General features: G+C 42.2%; 2 long non-coding RNA genes across 4 annotated transcripts in view; one reads left to right on the forward strand and one right to left on the reverse strand.

The window, feature by feature from the left end:
• Positions 1 to 226: 226 nt before the first annotated feature.
• Positions 227 to 1756, reverse strand: LOC144319751 (uncharacterized). The gene is made up of 2 exons (XR_013385478.1): positions 1566 to 1756; positions 227 to 1115 (listed from the first exon to the last, which is right to left on the reverse strand). It is a non-coding gene; the product is annotated as an uncharacterized LOC144319751 (long non-coding RNA).
• Positions 1757 to 1825: 69 nt separating this feature from the next.
• LOC144319750 (uncharacterized) overlaps positions 1826 to 19986 on the forward strand; it is a 36402-nt gene continuing 18241 nt past the window's right edge. For 2 of the 3 annotated variants that reach the window (XR_013385477.1, XR_013385476.1), the window contains exons 1-4: positions 1826 to 2106; positions 2613 to 2837; positions 5901 to 5962; positions 6052 to 6174. This is a non-coding gene — a long non-coding RNA (uncharacterized LOC144319750). Of the gene's footprint in view, positions 2107 to 2612; positions 2838 to 5900; positions 5963 to 6051; positions 6295 to 19986 lie in introns of those variants that run through there. The other variant, XR_013385475.1, reaches the window with a different exon arrangement.

A 19986-nucleotide genomic window follows, 5' to 3' on the forward strand; every position in this document is an offset into this window, starting at 1 on the left:
AAAGACTGGTTTCCATTTCAGTGGTGACATATGTTCTAAAATGTTAATAGAGGTAGGACTAGAGAAGAGTTTTTCTTATATTTCCCTAAATTTTTTATTTAGCGCAAGGATTGTGCTATTTTGATTGTAGATATGATTATAAATTACACTACAGATATAGCATAAGTTAGGATACTATCGATATACTACAGCCGCAGATAGATTTGATCACAAATTACACCGTGGATTTATACTATTTTCACAATGAGAAAAAATTTATTTGTAAAATGAAGAAAAATGGAATTTCAAAGCATCTTTTTATTTCAGAAACAAGATCCAACATTTTTAAGGTGTAAGTGAGAAAGACAGACCAGAGTAGGAATATGAAGCAAATCTAGGACTTAATCAAAATCAAACAAATGTGCGTGCCTCCACGATTCTTCCACTTGGGCCGACGTGTGGCTTGAAGGTTTTCAGCAGCCAATGTGAAAAGTCACCTACATAATTCCACAGTTCTGACCTCAGACAGCAATAGACTGATTACTCTTGACAGGGACAACATCTCCTGACTCTGGCCCCAGAAACTTCTCCTCAAGGTCTAAAGGAAGGCTGGTTTTCTACTTGGTGGTGAGATGGGTGTCTCTGGTAGCCCAGGGTGACTGGCCAGGGGTCTCTCCAACATCTTACCACTGCCCTCGGGTCTGCTGAGGCAGGGACACATGTCCACACCAGGAAAGAGCTGACCCAGGCCCACCTCTTCCATCCTTGCTACCCTACCCTGTCCCCTTGTGGTCCTTCTGCTGACAGCTGGTCCTCCTCCCCTGCCTCTCCTGCCCAGTCCTCCCAGTGCAATCCAGCCTGAAGCTACTTTCCAGGCTCCACATCATACATTGGCTCCCCCAACTCCTTCAAGCACTTTCCTTCATGGTGGCACCTCTGCAAGCTGGTCAGCCAGTCTTCAAAGTCCTTGTGCCTGCTTACAGCCTGCCCCTGGTCTCACGCTGCCTCCTGTCCTTCTTGACCATCACCTGGGTGAAATCAAGAGATCAAACCGCTGCTGCCCAGGGTGACTAGACAGCCATTCCTCAAAGCTGGTGCCTTGGCTGCCACCAGCACATAAGCTGCTTGTTATTGGCCTGCAGAGAGAAGGACAAAAGTTGTCAGCAAGCTTGTCAAAGCTTTGACAGTGATGCCAGGAGAGCAGAGCACGAGCGCACTGGACTTGCTCATTGTGCCGGATAGAGACTAGACTAGTTCAGGTGTGGCTGACTCAAGGTGAGTCTCATGGGGGCTGAGTTGCCCACCAGCAACATGCAGGAGGACCACTTGCCCGGCCTGCTGGATTGCAAATCTTTTAAAAAGCAACTCCTCCAACTTGGTTTGGAGGAACTATCTAGAGACCAGCAGCCATGCCCTCTTGCCTAACTGTAATAGCACCATGAGGACCTTACTACTTTCCAGGCTCTGTGCTAGACAAATTGGGTGTGTTGTCTCATGTAATCAGAGCCACTCCAGGAGGTAAGTACTATTGTCATCCTCATTTCATGATTAACACAAAGGAGTCCCAGAGTCGTCCTGTTGCTTACTGTAGGTCTTGCAGGTGGCTTGGGCAAAGCAGGGATTCAGACCCGACTCGGCCTGAACCTGAAAGCTGTGCATTTACTATTGCCCTTCCGAGTAGCAGGACAATGTCTGCAGGACTTCTGGAATCAGCAGGAAATCCCAGGCTGTTTTCCCTAATCAGGAGCAGGTAAGGGGTAGCTGTCTCCCCTGCCTTCCCTACCTTAGCTCATTCGGGTTAGAGCTTGTTATTCTTGATTTTAAAACAATTGTTCCCATGGCAACACCCTGGCAGCTTCTCTTAGCAACCAGGGCTATCTTTCACAATTGTAACAAAGTTGGTTCAAATACAAATACGAAACTGCTTTTTGAGAGAGTTTTCAGAGGCAAAACCAAATTGACCGATTGACCAGAGCTTAACTTTTTACACAGATTAAGAAAATCATAGCAAGATTTGAAAACCGCTGGAAAGCAGTTCCACCAGCCCGAACAATGGGCAAAAAAAAAATAGGAGACACCCACGTTTGCAGTCCAGGATACTGTTTCGAATCTAAAAACCAACAATAGGTAAACTCTAAAATGTGAATTTTCCTCTGATTGACAAAAGGTTCACAAATTGTGAGTATTTAAGGCTTATAGATTGTCTGAGTTCTCTACTGCTGCTGTGACAAATTATCACCAATTCGCTGGCTTAAAAAGAAGACAAATTTAATATCTTGCAATTCAGCCCGTCAGAAGTCTGCCACAGAGCTCACCCGGCTGAGCTCAGGGTGCTGGCAGGACACACTAGTTTCTAGAAACTCTAGTGGAGGGGGAGGGATTCCTTTTCTTGTCTTTTCAAGCTTCTAGAGGCTGTCTGCTTCCCTTGCCCAATGATCCCCTTCTTCTGTCCTCAAAGCCAGCAATACTGAGCTGAGCCCTTCCCTTGACATCTCTTCCGATCCTCTCTTCCACTTTTAAGGACACTGATCACCCGGGGCCCTCAGATCATCCAGGATAATCTCCTTATTAGCAACCTTAATTCCATCTGCACCCGTAATTCCTCTTTGCCTTGTTAACTAATACATCCACAGGTTCCAGAGATTAGGATGCGGGCATCTCTGGGGAGCCATTGTGCTACCACAGTGGATAGAGCAGCCAAGGCAGGTGTTCCTGAGGAGGAAGCGAATGGTGGGGCTTCGGCTCTGACTTCTCCTCTGGTGTCCAGGAGCACAGCACCTCCGGCCCCTCAGCCTCATGGATCCCTCTGGCCTCCCTCTTGGATATCCTGGCTTTGGTTAAAGTACATCCTTATGAAGGTAAAAAAAAAAAAAAAATGTGACCCACAGTCTTTTCCCCAATCTTTGCCCCAAATAGCAATGGTTAGTGGTGAGGAGAGGCCCCTAGAACAAGGTGAGCCCACAGGGAGGTGGGGTCGGGCATTAGGGAGACGGACCCAGACAACCAGTCCTGTTTGGAGGCAGGAGCAAGGGCAAGGGCAAGGTCACCTGCCAGGGCAGGAGGGGCTGGGAGGGAAGCAGAGGGGACTCAGAGCCACTGACTTGTTGGCTGGAGACACCTGGGTTGGATGCTGAGCAGGCGGATGAAGGGCCCTGGTTACCCCGTGAGGCACTCACGGAGCAGGACCCCACACAGATCCCCCTGCAAGTCAATAAAGAAAATGGAAGGACAGAACTTCCTGGGCAGAAACGGCCTTCAGGCCCGGCTGAGGATGCGCAAGAACGTGCTGGGTCCTGCGGTGACACCCTGGGGGAGCAGGATGAGGGAAGGTGCCTTGGGAGCCACACGGCCTAGCGGGAGAGGGAAGAAATACCCTCTGAGAGGCGAACTCAACAATCGCAAACACACGAGTCCAAGAGCCAAAGGACTATGAGCTGTTTGGAAGAGGTGCTGGGGCGGGGCGGGGGGGTCCTGTGGCCTAGGGCTCGGGGGTGAGTGCAGCAGCGAGAGGTGGGGAAGCAACAGGTGGTTGGGAGTTATCAGCTGTGTGACTCAGGAGGTGACTGCCCTCCCGTGCCTCAGTTTCCCAGTCTGCGACCCCAGAACTCCAGGGTCGTACCTGTTGAAGCAACCCCCAGGCACAGCGCTGGGATCCCAGGGGACAGCTCTGTGTCAGCGTTTGTTTCTGTGTTTGTTCTCTCGCGGTGAGGAGTTAACGGAAGGTCCACTCTCCTAACAGATTTGTAAGTGTCGCCCCGGTATTGTCCCTGTCGCCCGGCGCTGCATCTCGGAGCTCAGCGCTGGCACCCTGTGGCCCGGTGATTGCTGATCGCCGACTTGTCGATCGGTGTGCGGGGGCCAGCGCCTCCTTGCCCCGCCACGGTGCCCCTAAGTATAGGTCGGTTTCCCGCCGAGGGTGAGAATGAGGCTAGACAGCCGAGAAAGACACAGGAGAGGCAGCGAGACCCATTCGGGAGCAGGAAGGGCCCAGTGGGTGATCTGACCACGCTCACCTGGGGGGACCTGTAGCCGCTGGGGAACACAGCTCGAGGCCAAGTTGCAAAGTGCTCCAAAAGGCCGCCCAAAGTCCCCTAGGAAGTCCCCAGATGAGTGAGATCAAAAGAGCCGCACCAGGGCACTTGCTGCTTGCCTGGAGACATTCGGGAATGTGTGGCTTTCTACAGAAAGTCAGGGACCCTGACTTGGTGCCACTCGGAGCCCAGTTCCTCATTTGCCAGGTGAGGATGACAGTCACCTTCCTCAAAGGGCAGGAGTGAGAGTGAGGACGTACTGTCCGGGATAGATCTAGCCAGTGCTCCAAAAGTATTAACTATAATTCTCCCCAGGAATGCATGACGGTATTTTTTAGTGGTTTGATGTCAAAATGTGTTTCTGTTGTTAACAGTGAAATATCCCCCCCCCCAAATAAAAACCTCATAGGGTAAAAGAGGGCAGGCCTGATTGGTTTGGGGGTTCGAGGCCAGGAGCCTACGTTGCTGGGCCTTCCCGCTCCCCGCAGGGCACCTCTCCGGAGAAGGGCCTTCCTCATGCTTTTCCAACCTGCTCTGGCCCTGCCGCTCCGCGGGGAGGCCCCCGGAGGAGGGCTGCGTTGGCCAGGGCCATGCCCCCCAGCCTCCCAGCCTGGGGCTGAGTCTGGTTCCTGAACAACCAGTTCATCGAATGGCAAGCTTGCTGGTCAGTTTGATAAAAGCCAGTGCACTGAATGTCAGTCCACCAAATGTCAAGTCACCAAATGACATTTTTGAAATTCATCAGGAACTTGCTCCAGTTTTCACTACTGATAAGATTTACAGCAATTCGTACTGAACCCCTGGGCAGTCCCAGTCCGCCGTCTGCTCCAGGCTCGTCCTCTCCTTTCAGGGCTCTGCACTTCCCCATCTGTACCCTCTGGACTCTGCCCCTCGGCCGTCTCTGGCCTCTGCCTTCTGCTCCTTTAGGAGCTCTTGATGGGGTGCATAGCCCAGACCTGGTTATCAGCTGCCCCTTGCCTCACGCTTCTTCCTGCAGAGGGGCTCCCCGCTCTGATTCTGCTACGCGAGCTCCTGCCACAGGCAGCTTGGGACAGGAACAGAGCTTGAACTCTTGTTCTGGAGGCAAAAGGAAAGCCAGTCACCTAAAACCTCACCGAAATCTTCTAAACATGTTTTTTAAAGCAATCCTCCAACTAAAACAAATACAGTCTGAGGAAATTCTCTGAATTTCTATTTGGCAAATTGTCTATATGGTGAATTAGACTGTTGACAGATCGGTGTATGGTTTTTTGTTTTTGTTTTTGTTTTTGTTTTCTAAACTGACCTAAAACTGGAACTCAGGCCCCAGATTTCTGGTCCAATTGACTTTCTTCTTCATAATATTTCTCAGTACTTGGTTGTAAACACAATCAGGGTGTCCTTATTAGGATGGTTAAATTTGGTTTCTTTTCTCTATTTTTGGCAACTTTGTTTTTGCAAAATGCATTCTCTCAATTTTTTTCCCACTTGCTTTCTTTTAAAAAATGCAGTGTATTTAAGATGTTAATAGACTCATTTTAATTTGCACATATTCTTGTTAATAATGAAATCTACTTAATGTGAGTTAGAACTAAAAGCTTGTCAGGGTAATTCACAAACATTTAGAAACTCCGTAGCAATTCTAGGAGGATTCCCTGTTAATATTCTTAAGGACTTTCAATGGGTATACTAAGTAGGGCTTGGTAATAACAGAAATAGCAAACAAATTAAAATTGGACTCTCGGTAACAATTGGGAAGAATGAATATGCACACCCTTCAGTGTGCAATTGAATCTAGTTGCGCGGGTGCCTCCTACACATTTAAGAAGAACATCTTTATTGAATAACCATCATGCTAAGTGTCACTTAAGACTGGTAGGGAGTCACCTGACTTCACTATATTTCTTCCAGGAATGCACAAGAGAATGGCATCAATCAAATTTAAAATAATGCAATCCTCATTTGGCATCAAGGTTAGCAGCAATCTCTATTTGTAGCATATAGCAAATTTTCATGTGAGCAGTGTAATTTACAAGGAATGCACATTTTATTAAAATTCCAGCCTTGGAGACATCTTAAAACCTATTCTCTGGCCTTCGAGGATATCCTGATGATCCATGAGAAATGTCAAAATGATCCCCGATTTCCACAGTGGATTACAACTTCAAGAGCAGCGCCTATCACTGTAAGGATAAATCTCTCTGCAGGCTTAATCTCTTTGAGAATTCCATTTATATTAAAAGAAAAACACTTTGCTATGTATTTGTACATTAAAAAAAAACCCAGGATTGAAAGTGGAGCTTTCATACATTATCCTGTTTAATCTTCACAACAATCTTTGGCAGGAGGTATTATAATCACCACTCAAAAGATGAGGTGCCTGAAGCTCAGAGAGGCTAAATGACATTCCCAACCTCACATGGCTCATGAGAAGTAGATAGGCATTAAATTTAAGTCTCCTGGCTCTGAGTCAATCAATAGTCAATCAAACATGCATCGCCTATTATATACACAGACCTTTGTCTTTTTTTACTTCTTTTTTTTCCCAGCTCCGCTTAGATGTAATTGGCAAGTAACATTATGTAAGTTTAGGGTGGCCAGCGCAGTGATTTTAAACATGTGCATGTTGCAAAATGATTACCACGATGAGGTTAATTGAACATCTATCACCTCAATTTTATTATTTTTTTAAGTATTTTGTTTTTATGTATTTGAGATAGAGAGAGAGACAGAGCACAAGCAGGGGTCAGAGAGAGCAGAAGAAGCAGGGACCCTGATGCGGGGCTCCATCCCAGCACCCCAGGATCATGATCTGAACTGAAGGCAGATGCTTAACATACTGAGCCACCAAGGTGGCCCATCACCTCAATTCAGGTTACAATTTTTGTGTGTATGCAGTGAGAACTTTTAAAACCTACTCTCTGGATCCCTGGGTGGCTCAGCAGTTTAGCGCCGCCTTCAGCCCAGGGCGTGATCCTGGAGTCCCGGGATCGAGTCCCACTTCAGGCTCCCTGCATGGGGCCGGCTTCTCCCTCTGCCTGTGTCTCTGCCTCTCTCTGTGTGTCTCTCATGAATAAATAAATAAAACCTTTAGAAAAAATAATAAAACTACTCTCTTAGCAGCTTTCAATGATATACTGTATCATCATTAATAATCACCATGCTGTACATTACCTCTTCAGAAGTAACTAATCTCATAACTGGAACTTTGTACACCTTCACCCATTTCCCCCTACTCTGGGAAACCAAGAATCTGTTCTCTGTTTCTATCCATTTGGCCTTTTTGCATTCCATGTATAAATGAGATCATACAGTATTTGCCCTTCTTTGTCTGATTTATCTCATTTTTAGCGTAATGCCCTCAAGCTTCACTCATGTTGACACAAATGGCAGGAATTCCTTCTTTTTTATGGTTTTAGTATTCCACTGTAGACATACACTACGTTTTCTTGATCTACTTATCTGTCAGTGGACATTTAGTTTCCATACCTTGGTTACTGTGAATAATGCTATAATGAATGTGGGACTGCTGATATCTCTTTGAGACAGTGGTTCCATTTCCTTCAGATATATGCCCAGAAGTAGAACAGCTAGTCATACAGTAGATCTCATTTTTAATTTTTGAGGAAACTCCATACCGTTTTCCACAGTGGCTGCACCAATTTACACTCCCACAAACAGTGCACAAGGGTTCCCTTCCCCACACCCTCACCAACACTGTTATCTCTTGTTGTTTATTTTTGTTTTTTTTTTTTTTAGAACAGCCATCCTACCAGATGTGAGGTAGTATCTCATTGTGGTTTTGATTTTCCTCTCCCTGATGATGAATGATGTTGAGCATCTTTTCACGTACCGGTTGGCCATTTGAGTACCTTCTTTGGAAAAAAAAAAAAAAAACATCTGTTCTGTTACACAGACCCTTCTAGACAGTCGTGTTTGTGGGGAAGTAGCAACTGTCCAGATTGCTGCTAACCCTGACCCATCATCTCTCACCTGGATAGTTCCAGTAACTTGCTAATATCTCCCTGCCCCAAACCTCAACATTCTATTCACCCCAGGGTGCTACATCCATCTCTATGAAATGCCTCATTTTCACATCACCCCCCTGCTTAAAGCCCCTTCGATGGCTCCCAATCATCCATAAGAATAAAATTCAGCCTTCTCCACAGGACTCATCGAACTTTTACCATCTTCCCCCAGCCTCTCACCCCAACAAGTCCTAACCTCTGCACCCCACCCCCACCTGCCAGGTTTTTCCATGTGCTTTTTCCTCTCTCTGAGATGGTCTGCCTCTTCCAGACCTGGCGAAATTGGCCAAGGCTGACTCGAAGTGCTCTTTGTGAAGCCTTCTCAGATGTCCCACCCATGACCTCAGGCAGACCTGGTCCTCCCCTTCCATCTGTTATAAACTGTCCATTGTTTCATTGTTTCCGGGTCTGCTGTCCATCCCTCCAACATGCTGAGCTTTCAAGGAAATCAATCAATCCTTAATCCATTCTTATTGTGTATGTGTGTGATCTCTTGCTACTGATCCACACCCCATTTGCTTCTCGCAGTGCTACAATGCGGTCAGCCCACTACATGCCAAGCACCAAGTCCAATGCTTGTTTTTGTAAAGTTTTTCTGGAACACACACATGGTTAAACATGTACATATTGTCCATGGCTGCATAACCTGTAAAACTGAAAATATTGATAATTTAACCCTTCACAGGAAAATATCACTGATCCCCATGCTGGAACTTAGGTCAAAAGTTAAAGCCAACCTATAGTCCTCCTGAGTGGGGAAACCAATCTCTGTGGCATGTCAGTGACTTGAGCTCGAGTCTAAATTCTGGGATGGGCTTACTCTTGTATATTGGACAACTCTGTTCGCCTACATGGACCTCAGTTTCCATCTCTATAAGATAATAAACTTAGATTAGATCAATGATTTTTAAATGAGAACGCTTTTCCTACAGCAAGCCTTGTGTATGAAGCAGATAAAGACAAAGTTATTCTACTAAGGGCTAGGGTCGGAAGCCAGAGTCCTAACCCCACCTCACCTTGCTACACAGTTCCCAAAGGGGTTTCACAGTCCCCCACAACCCCAAGTAGTAAAGCTACTCTCTGAGTCCCTTCTACAGTTGCCATCCATGATTCTGAGTCTAAGGGACCATGAAAACCTCCAAGATTTAGAACTCTATGAAATCAAAGTCCATCTTTCAGAACTTTTATCCTAACCAAACCACAACTGAGGTAGATTGAAAAGGAAATAAATAAATAAATAAATAAATATTATCAGACATTTCCCCCACTTAGCCACAGGGCAGCATAAAGGATACCCGTCTGCTTTCTGGAATGAACTGGCACTTTCTGTGATCTGTCTTGGGCATTTTAAAACACAAAAGCAGAGTCAGCTTTGGGGAGATGTACAACATGAGGGATTGTCACTCCAGTGACAGAGCACTCATGGGAACAGTGCTGTTTCAAAAGGCATCAGGCAGGGAATGACATGGTGAGTTATTTGTTGCCTGAGCGGGAACTGTTTTGAGTAGCTCACAAGTGCATTGGAACTATATCAAAGAGTATTTTGGTCCCTAGGTAGGGAGCTTCCTAGAAAGATAACTGGTCAAAGGTCCTTACAGCCCAGAGCTCTGGAGCAGGTCAGGATATTTGCACAGTCTTCCTCTGACACTCCATGTACTTCTGACAAGTACTCTGGGCTCTCTGGGGTTTGGCTTCCTTATCTGTGAAATGACGAGGTTGCACCAGATAATAACAGTGGGTCAAGCTCTGTGATAAGGCTTTGCATATAATAACCCAACTAATGCTCACAAGCATTCTCTCTATATAATATATCCATTTTATGAAATATGTAAGAAATTGAATCTTACAGAGAAGTTAAGTGCCACCCAAAATTATACAGGTGGGCTGATAGAGCAGCTGAATTCTATTTTTTTTTAAGATTTTATTTACTTATTCATGAGAGACACAGAGAGAGAAGCAGAGACACAGCAGAGGGAGAAGCAGTATCCCTGCGGGGAGCCCAATTTGGGCCTCAATCCCAGGACCCCGGGATCACACCCTGAGGAAAAGGCAGATGCTCAACCACTGAGCCACCCAGGCTATAGGAAGCAGTTTACCAAAATGGTTAAGGTAGTCAAATAGCTTCTGCGTGGATCCTGGCTTTGCCATTGATGGGGTGTGACACTAGTTTGTTTACATACTGTAATTTCGATTTCTTTTTCTATAAAGTGAGTCTGATGGCACTGCAAGCTCACAGAGTTGCTTAAATGATTAGATGAGGTAATTTTTGTAAAACACCTGGTACATATTGAGTCATAATTAATGGCTACTACTGTTTTCTGGCTAATACCAAAACTTGTATTATTAACCATTTGGTATAAATTGAGCTTGCCTCCCTATCTCTTCTCTGATAGGATTCTTAGCAACGTCACTGATGACCTACATCAGGCCAAGGCCAGTGAATGGTCAATTGTCTCTCCTTACCCCATCTCTAAGCTCTCAGTAGCATCTGACATTGCTGAACACTCTTCCTGGAAATATTTTCCTCTCTAGGCTTCAGGATGCCACATTTTCCTGGTTTTCCTACTACCTCAGAGATCACTCCTTCTCAGTTTCCTTCACCAGGCCCTCCTCCTTTCTCAGACTCTTCCAGGTAGGACATCCCCAAGGCCTTAGTCTCACATTCTTCTCTTCCCATCGACACCTTTTTCTTAGGGCATAATGTTTCATCCTACAGCTTTGAATGGGCTGACAACTCACATTTCTCTCCCCGCCTGGGGAGGTCCCTAGCCTCTGAGCTCCAGTTGTTCTAATGCTTCCATGTGGATGTCTCAAGGGCATCCCAAACAGACATGTCCTAAACAAAAATATATTTCCTCTCTGCTCACATTGCCATGCACCCCCCACCAACTCACATCAGTAAAGGAGTAAAGGGCACCATCATTGGGTGGCACCTAGTCATTTAGACCAAACCTGGGTATCGTCTGGATTCCTCTCATTCCCTTACACCTTGCATGAATTCATCAGTAAGTTCTTTTGGCTGTACCTCCAAAATACACATTATTGAACTTGACATTTTTTACCATGCTCCACTGCTACAAGCCTGGTCCAAGTCACTATCACCTACTTCCTGGGTGCCTGTAGCAGCCTCCTCCTAACCCTTTCTTTTGAGCATTTGAATGCAGTTTAATTTGTTCCCCCAAAGTGACTGGATTTTAACTCTAAGTTTCTCTTAAAGACTGTGTGCTTAAGAGCTCTCACCTCCATAGTCAAGCGGTGTCATTTTATTTTCCTGTATTAAGAATAGAACAAGGGCTGCCCGGGTGGCTCAGCAGTTTAGCGCCACCTTCGGCCCAGGGCGTGATCCTGGAGACCTGGGATTGAGTCCCACGTCGGGCTTCCTGCATGGAGCCTGCTTCTCCCTCTGCCTGTGTCTCTGCCTCTCTCGCTCTCTCTCTCTCTCTCTCTCTCTCTGTCTCTCATCAATAAATAAATAAAATCTTTTAAAAAAAGAGTAGAACAAGTATGAATGAGGTGAATTTGGTCATTTTTGCAAACTGGAGGAGAATCTGAGCCCAGCTGCCATTCAATCCACTTCCTCTTCACTCTGCTTCCACTACCTGACCCTAATAAACCAAATAACTTGCTAAGCTTCCCTGGATTTGCCAGCATTTGTCTGTTCATAAACAATGTAATCATAATGACACACCATGCTGGAAGCTCTGGCCTGGGAAAAATGAGTGAATTTTAATCAACTAAAGACTGTCCAAGACTATGTGAGGACAGAGAAATGGGCCCCATGTGACAAGCCAGGCTAACAACAGAACATGTCCAGGAGGGTATGGCAAACTCAATTCTGGAACAGGTGAATATAAAGGCCAAGGGGTCCAACTATAAAGAACACTAACTCTCTACTTCTAGAGGGCACTGATGCTGTATTGACACTTATTCAACAGATATTTTTAGGATCCACTATGGATAATTTCAGATCTCTGTGTCAAACAATAGTTTGGATATCATGATATCATACCTCATCGAGGATTAGAGGTACCTCATTTTGAGACATCTAGGTGGTTCATGAAGGTAGTCTATGAATGATTTTTTTATCTTTTTAGTTGTTTTTATTCTTGTTTTTTTAAGTTGGCTCCACATCCAGAATGGAGTCCAACATGGGGCTTGAACTCAACGCTGAGATTAAGACCTGAGCTGGGATCAAGAGCCAGACACTTAACTGACTGAGCCACCCAGGTGAGCCTGAATGATTTTCGTTTAAAAGATTATTTATTTATTTATTTATTTATTTATTTATTTATTTATTTATGAGAGAGAGAGAGAGGGAAAGAGAAAACGACTGAGGAGGAGGGGCGAGGGAGAGGGAGAGAGAGAGAACCTCAAACAGACTTCCCACTGAGTGTGGAGCCCAACTCAGGACTCGATCCCAGGACCCTGAGATCATGACCTGCGGTCAGACACTTAACCAACCAAGCCACCCAGGAACCCGTGAATGATTTTTTAACACATTTTTCCAGAAAGCTTAGCCAAACCCACACAATGACTGTGGCAAAATCTACCTGCTTTAAATTTCTTTGCTTTTTTCTGAAATTGCATCATTTCAGTTACACTGACTTTGGGATCCCTTCCCCTGTTTCTGAGATCACAAAGAAGGAAAAGACAGATCTTTATTTATGTTAAATTATAATTTTCAGAATTTTAAAATCATAACTCATGCAACTATAAAATGAACACTTGTCAAAATTTTACTCTACTCATTAATTACTAAGGGAACAAGTGAGATGTTGAGACTGGTTCAAATAGCATTTAAGGCACCAAGTCTTTATGGGCAATTAATTAAATGGCTATTAGGATAGAATTTCTGGACTAGACACAAACCCTTTAATGTCCACGAAGGCGACAAGCTATAAACTTTGGAGTTATCTGTTTCATTGGACAGAAATCATTTGTAACTCTGCTGGACAAAAATCTATAAAAGTTAACATGTAACTTCACTAAATCTAAACTTTAATCAATATTAAGCAATAAATCGAACAAGATAAACTCCTCTATATTTGCATGGGTCTGCGTTCCTGTAGTGTATTGAAAGAACATTTCAACCTCTTTTTGACATTATTTCCAAATTTTGGATAACTCAGCAGTCTCTCTACCATCCTCCTAGTATCAAAAATAATCCCCAAAAAAGGCTGGTGTCAGTATGTTTGGTCCGATTGTTCACATATGTGCAGAAAAGGTGTTTATTAATAATGCATGTCTTCTTAAATCTGCAAATCTAGAGCCCTTCAGTATGGAGCAACTTCTGTGTAGAAATTTTCAATAAAAAATCTTGGATTGGGGTGCCTGGGTGGTTCAGTAGTTGAGTGTCCGCCGTCTACTCAGGGAGCGATCCCAGGGTTCCAGAATCGAGTCCCACATTGGTTTCCCTGCAGGGAGCCTGCTCCTCTCTCTGCCTGTGTCTCTGCCTCTCTGTGTCCCTTATGAATAAATAAATAAAATCTTAAAAAATATCTTGGATTGAGTGTTTGAAAGCCTCTATTATTTTGCTTTTTCATCCCCAGCCTAGGAAAGGAAGTACAAGGCAGTCTCTCCACCAGCTTCTACCTGGTGGTATGTGTACCTATATTTGGCGAGTGGGTTCCCCTCTTCTTGAGGGCTTCCAAATCTGTGCAGCTCCCCTGCCACCAGGAGGTGGTCTTCCTTACTAGCTGTGATGCTGAGACTGTAAGCCAGATATCACACTGGTTTCCTTGGGAGTGATTTGTAGGCATTGGCTCCACTTAGCAGGTCAGTAATTGTATTAGTCAGGGTTCTCTAGAGAAACAAAACCAATAGGATGTACGTATATGTTAAAAAAATATATTTATTATAAGAATTGATTCATGTAATTATGGAGACAAGGAAGTTCCGTGATCTGCTGTCTATATCCTGGATATTCAAAAAAGCTAGTGGTGTAATTCTAGTCTGAATCCAAAGGGGAGCCCATGGTACAAATCCCAGTCCCAGGGTGAAAGCTGATGTTCTCGCTCTAGGAGGCAGCCTGGGAGCAAGAGGAGGATGAAGTCTTCCTTCCTCTGCCTTTTTGCTCTAGTTAGGCTCTCAACAGAATGGATGATGGCTGCCCACATGGGGGAAGGAAATCTAGTTTATGGAGTCTATTGATTTAAATGCTAACCCCACCCAGGAACATCTTCACAGACACACCCAGAAATAATATTTAATCTAAGTACGCCATAGGGCAGCCATAAAATAAGCATAGCAGTAATTCTCCTTAATAGTGCATTTGTCATACCTAATTAAATGAGAATCCTGCACAAATCTGACATCCAGTTATGGCCTTGGCTGTACAATTGACCTGTCCAATTATAGTCTGGTAAAAAAAGAGGACAGATTCTTACAAACTCAGGCAGAAACTATATTGCCATAAAAAAATAAGGAGACTCCGTAAAAGTATTTATTACTGAACTCTGAGGAATCAGGTAAGAATCCGATACCATTAGAGGTTTCCCTTTGATTTAAAAATAGTCTACCAAACCGAGGGTTAGTGAAGAATAAAGGAGAAAAGACTTTCTCCTATTTTCATCTATGTCCATAAAATATATAAAATATAGAACATTAAAAAACATCCACAGTATTGCAACCAGAGCACAAATTAAATTTCCCTCACCAGTCCATTTGGTCCCATGTAATTAATTCTCATTTTGCTGGGTCTGGGTAAGCAATCTGGTTTCATACAGTAGACTTCTTTAGAGTCCTTGAAATTCTGACTCGGTCTACTGATACAATCTGAAAGTTGTTTCGGCTACATCCACTCAGAGACCTGTACCCAAGATCTATTCTTAAACCGAGTTGTATTTGGTACGATCCTTTTTCCTGGAGGCTCTGCGGCTGACCTTTCTTGTTGAAGACACAAATATGAGGCTGTACAACCTTTGGGCAAGCATCAGAAGAAAGCAGAAGCCTCTTTGATTATGAAACTGAATGACCATGGTTAATTCATTACAGTGATCAATAATATCAGAATGGAGAAGAAAATTCTATACTAGGGTAGAGTGCATAAGTATCTCATCAGACTTTGATTGCTGTTTCCCCTGAGGATATGAACATGTTATGGATAGCAAGAATATTGACCAATCTCCAGGGCATTTCTATACAACCTCTGAAATATTTGAATTAATAACATTCTTAAATATGGAAACTTAACCTAGGGAAGGCTAAACATTTGACAGTTTGATTTTGACAGTTTTTGCCATGTAACTCTTATGATAATGTTGAATTAACTGAAAGGTATGGAGTAAAGCAAAATGAAAACACCGTAATTATTTCTAGCACCTGTTTTTTACAGGGTGAAATAACATACCCTTATGATTTCCAAGGGACCTCTTGAAAATCTAAAATATTGTTTCTTTTTTTAAAGATTTTACTTGTTTATGAGAGAGAGGGGGCGGGGGCAGAGACACAGGCAGGAGAAGCAGGCTCTATGCAAGGAGCCCCATGTGGGACTCAATCCCGGGACCCCAGATCATGCCCTGGGCCAAAGGCAGACGCTTAACCCCTGAGCTACCCAGGTGTCCCTAAAATATTGTTCTGATGTAAAAAAATATCCTGGGCATGTCATTTTATTTTTCTCAATTTAGGTTTCAAATATGGCCAGATCAAGGGTTATCAAAGGAGATTCAATGCCTTGATTAAGGCGGGGTCACAGGTGCCTGAGGGGAAACTATATGGTTACCTATTTAATCTAGGTGGCAATATAATATTTGTAAATATTTTAAAGGCAACATGATTGTAAGCAACCCAAGCTTCTTTAGAGTGAAGACATTTTGGCCTTTGTTGTTGTTATTAGTTTTTAGATAATCAAAGATGAGATAAAGTCAACATAAAGGCCAGCAAATTATTCTAGTGAGACCCAGAATCTTTGCTATCTAGATGGATAAGGGCTGTAAAACCTATTTATCATTTTCACAGAGAGAATGCCAAATTAAAGTTATGAGCTAATATAGTAGCAGCAGAAAAGCTTACATGAATTTTTTTTCTTTTACATAATCTTGTGAATAAGCCCATCAAAATTGAGCAAACTTTGCCAAAATTTTAACACATTTTGTATCCTCTTTTCAGACTCTGGTATTATAAAACCTAGACAAATAAAATCCATTGCTTTCATATCCTCTACATCTTGCTGTACATATTCACTAAGCTCTTGTATTCTGGAACACACTGACATTTTAGGACAAATCAACAACTGTCTATTTTTCTTGTGAAAACAAAACCTAATTCCATCACCTTGCATACATAGTTCAATTTCTCTATCACTATTGCTCCTTGTATACTTTTGAGCACCAATATTATTTTTTGAGGTATAATTTATATAATCAAATTCATCCTTTCTTTGTGGAGCTCCAATACATTATTGGGTAACCACCACCATAGTCAAGACATAAAACAGTTCTTTACAGATACCCCCAAATCCCCTCACACCCTTTTTCAATTAACCCCTCATTGTACTCCCAGCCCCTGGCAACCACTGATATCTTTTCTGTCCCTATACTTTTGCTTATTCCAGAATGCTCTATAAATGGACTCCTACTGCATGTATGTAGCCTTTTGAGTTTGGCTCCCCTCAGTTAGCATAACGTACTTGAGCCTCCTCCATGTGTGGTTGTGTGCCTCCGTGGTTTGTTCCTTTCCATTGCTAAGTAGTATTCCATTGTATAGATGAACAGCAGTTTATCCGTTTGGAAGCTGAAGGACACTTGGATTGTTCCCTTCGTTGAGCAATTATGAATAAAGACTCAAATATTCTCATACAGGTTTTTGTGTAAATGTTAAGTTTTCCTGTTACACAGAAATATCTAGGAGTGAGGCTGCTGGGTCTTACGGTAAGTAAATGCTTAACTGACAAACTGTTTCCAATGTGACTGTACTATTTTTCATTCTTATAGCAACATAGGAGGCTTCCATTTGCTTCACATCTGCACTAGCACGTGGTATTGTCAGGTTTTTATTGTTATTGCTTGGTTGGCTTCCATTGTTGTTGGTGGTAGTGTTTCGGCTGTTCTAATAATTATACGCTGGTATCTTTGCTGGCTTTAATTTGCATATCTCTAGAGACTAATGATGATGAGCATCTTTTCATATGCGTATTTGCCTTCCATATCTTCATTAGTAAAGTCTGTTCGAATCTTTTGACCATTTTCAATTTGAGCTGTTTCTTTCCATTTTGTTGAGTTTAGAGAGTTCTTGTATATTCTAGATCCAAGTCTTTTATCAGATATGTATTTGGCAGACATTTTCTGCTAATACGTGGCTTGCATTTTCATTCTTTTTATAGTGTCTTCTGAAAGCAAATGTGTTTAATTCCAATCAAGTACGACTTACCATTTTTGTTCTTCTAGGAACCATAGTTTATAAGCATCATATCTAAGAAATTATTCTCTCACCCAAGATCATAAAGACTTTCTGTTGTGTTTTCTTCTATAAGTTTTGTAGTTTGTGCTTTCCACAAGATATGGACTGAGAGTCATTCTTTCATATGTGGATGTCTAGTTATTACAGTACTTGTTGAAAAAACTAAAATTTCTCTAGTATTGCCTTTGTACCATTGTCAGCCTCAATTAACCGTAGAAGAAAGGGTCTCCAACTGGACTCTCTAGTCTGTTCCATTGACCGATGTGTCTGAACTTTTGCCAACAGCACCCTGTTCTGATTAGTGTAGCTTTAAAATAAATGTTGAAGTGAGGGAGTATGGGTCTTCCAACTGTGTTATTTACATTTTATTTTTTTCAACTTTGTTATTTTTAAAAATATACGTTGGCTCTTCTATATTCTTTGCCTTTCTCTTTAATTTTAGAATTAGCTTGATAACTTCTACAGTAGTCATTCTGGGTTTGATTAGAGTTCCATTGAATTTATAGGTCAATTTGGGAAGAATTGACATCTTCACAATATTGAGTTTTTTCCATCCATTAACATCTATTTATTTCTTTTCTTATTCTTTTGTACTATAATTTTCAGCAAATAAATGTTTAACTTAATTACTTTGATTTATACCTCTGTATTTCTTGGGTTTTGGTGCCAATGTAAATGGTAAGGCTTTTTAAGCTTCAATCCAAGTGTTCATTACTAATACATATGAAAATATAACTGATTGTTATATATTGACTTTGTATCCTGCATCCTTGAATAACTCGTTTATTAGTTTTAGGATCCTTTTTGGATCTTCTATGTAGGAGACCTTACCATTTGAAAGTGAAGATATTTATCAATTCTCTGTAATCTGTATGCTTTTTATTTCTTCTTGCTTTTTTCTTGCACTGACTAGCACCTCCAGGATGATGCTGAATGGGAAGGGTTAGAGTAGCTACCACCAATGCTAATCATAACACTTCATCAAAATAACTCACTTGAACCAAAATAATTTCACAGAGAAAACTGGAAGGAAGGTCATTGAAAAGTCACTGTTGTACATAAACATTTTTGTAAACTATTAAAGTTCACAAATAGATATAACTGAACTATCTATGCTTACATGTCTCTTTGCTCCTCCTTCATGTGATAAAAATGAGCCAGGTGCCTTAAAATGACCCAAAATTATAAACACTCTTTAGGGATCCCTGGGTGGCGCAGCGGTTTAGCGCCTGCCTTTGGCCCAGGGCGCGATCCTGGAGACCCGGGATCGAATCCCACGTCGGGCTCCCGGTGCATGGAGCCTGCTTCTCCCTCTGCCTGTGTCTCTGCCTCTCTCTTCTCTCTCTCTCTCTCTGTGTGTGTGTGTGTGTGACTATCATAAATAAATTTAAAAAAAATAAAAAAATAAACACTCTTTAGTATATAAAAATAATAAGTCAAACATATAAATTTAAAATTATGATTAGTAATTAATGTTTCATTATTCATTCTTACAAATTATCTAGGTAAATGATAATTACCAAATAACTCAATATAGTATTAATTCAGGGTTTCAAGTTACCTGAGGACATTGTAAAGTATGTCCAACCTGATGTACTACAGAGCATACATACTGTGATAGAAACTCTTTTCAGAATTACCATCCGAGTTAGTTAAATAAACTTTATTATCTTCAGAATCTTAAATGCCATGTAGGAGTGATGTTAGATTATTTGATCAGTAAACCAATATTAAAAGGCTAGGAAGTTCATGAGAATGTTTAACAAAATCTCCAAACTAATAAAATTGAGGAAAAGATCTTTACTTATTTCTTATTTTTTAAACCAAAATTGTTAAACCAGTCTAATTTTTCCAAAGATTTATCTTAACTATGTGATCTTGGGTTCTTATATTAAAGTATTTATGAGGTAACATTGCCATTAAGGAGCATTTAAAAAAATCTACTACTTGAAAGTGAGGTTTCTTTATTAGAAAAGAAATTTGGAAGGTACGAAATTTATATAAGATTTATCAATTTCTGAAAACTAGCTGGACCACCGCTCCTTGATTTTAAGATGGAACAATTTGACCTGGAGGTAAGAAAAGCTTTCATACTTGAACAATGAGATACCAAGGCTGTTTCTGAACCAAAGACAAATAGGCCTCCAGACACAGAGAGAGCTCATGGCTTCAGGGCTACAGCTTCACCCAGCCTCCAGTGAAAAATAATCCCCAAAATACAAAAATCCAGGGGCCCCTGGGTGGCTTGGTCGGTTACGGGACCAACTCTTAATTCCAGCTCAGGTCATCATCTCAGGGTTGTGAGATCTAGCCCTGCATTGGGCTTCGCACTCAGCAGGGAATCTGCTTGTGTGTCTCTCTTCTTCTGCCTACCCACTCACGTTTTCTCTCTCTAAAATAAATAAATAAATGCATAAAATATTATTTTTTAAAAATCCACCTGTTCAGATCTTAACTCTTCTTTCTAATGAACATGAAATTCTTAATTGAAATTTTTAATTGAATTTGATTCAGAAACGGCATTGGTATGTCATTTGTGCTCACAAATAAACATCAAGTTTTTTTTTTTTTAA

The sequence above is a fragment of the Canis aureus genome, chromosome 8 (assembly GCF_053574225.1).
Source record: "Canis aureus isolate CA01 chromosome 8, VMU_Caureus_v.1.0, whole genome shotgun sequence".
Taxonomy (NCBI): Eukaryota; Metazoa; Chordata; class Mammalia; order Carnivora; family Canidae; genus Canis; species Canis aureus.